This window comes from Physeter macrocephalus, chromosome 15, assembly GCF_002837175.3.
Source record: "Physeter macrocephalus isolate SW-GA chromosome 15, ASM283717v5, whole genome shotgun sequence".
Lineage (NCBI taxonomy): Eukaryota > Metazoa > Chordata > Mammalia > Artiodactyla > Physeteridae > Physeter > Physeter macrocephalus.
Genome location: NC_041228.1, coordinates 61,928,933 through 61,929,479, shown reverse-complemented (window position 1 = coordinate 61,929,479; position 547 = coordinate 61,928,933).

The window sequence follows — 547 nt, the reverse complement described above, 5'->3', positions numbered from 1 at the left end:
CTCCTATGTTGGGTGCATGTATATTTATAATTGTTATATCTTCTTCTTGGATCGATCCCTTGATCATTATGTAGTGCCCTTCCTTGTCTCTTGTAACATTCTTTATTTTAAAGTCTATTTTATCTGATATGAGTGTTGCTACTCCAGCTTTCTTTTGATTTCAATTTGCATGGAATATCTTTTTCCATCCCCTCACTTTCAGTCTGCATGAGTCCCTATGTCTGAAGTGGGTCTCTTGTAGACAGCATCTACAAATGAGACAGGTCTCATTTTTGTATCCATTCGGCAAACCTGTGTCTTTTGGTTGGAGCATTTAATCCATTCACGTTTAAGGTAATTATCAATATTTATGTTCCTATGACCATTTTCTTAATTGTTTTGGGTTTGTTTTTGTAGGTCCTTTTCTTCTCTTGTGTTTCCCACTTAGAGAAGTTCCTTTAGCATTTGTTGTAGAGCTGGTTTGGTGGTGCTGAATTCTCTTAGCTTTTGCTTGTCTGTAAAGCTTTTGATTTCTCCATCAAATCTGAATGAGATCCTTGCTGGGTAG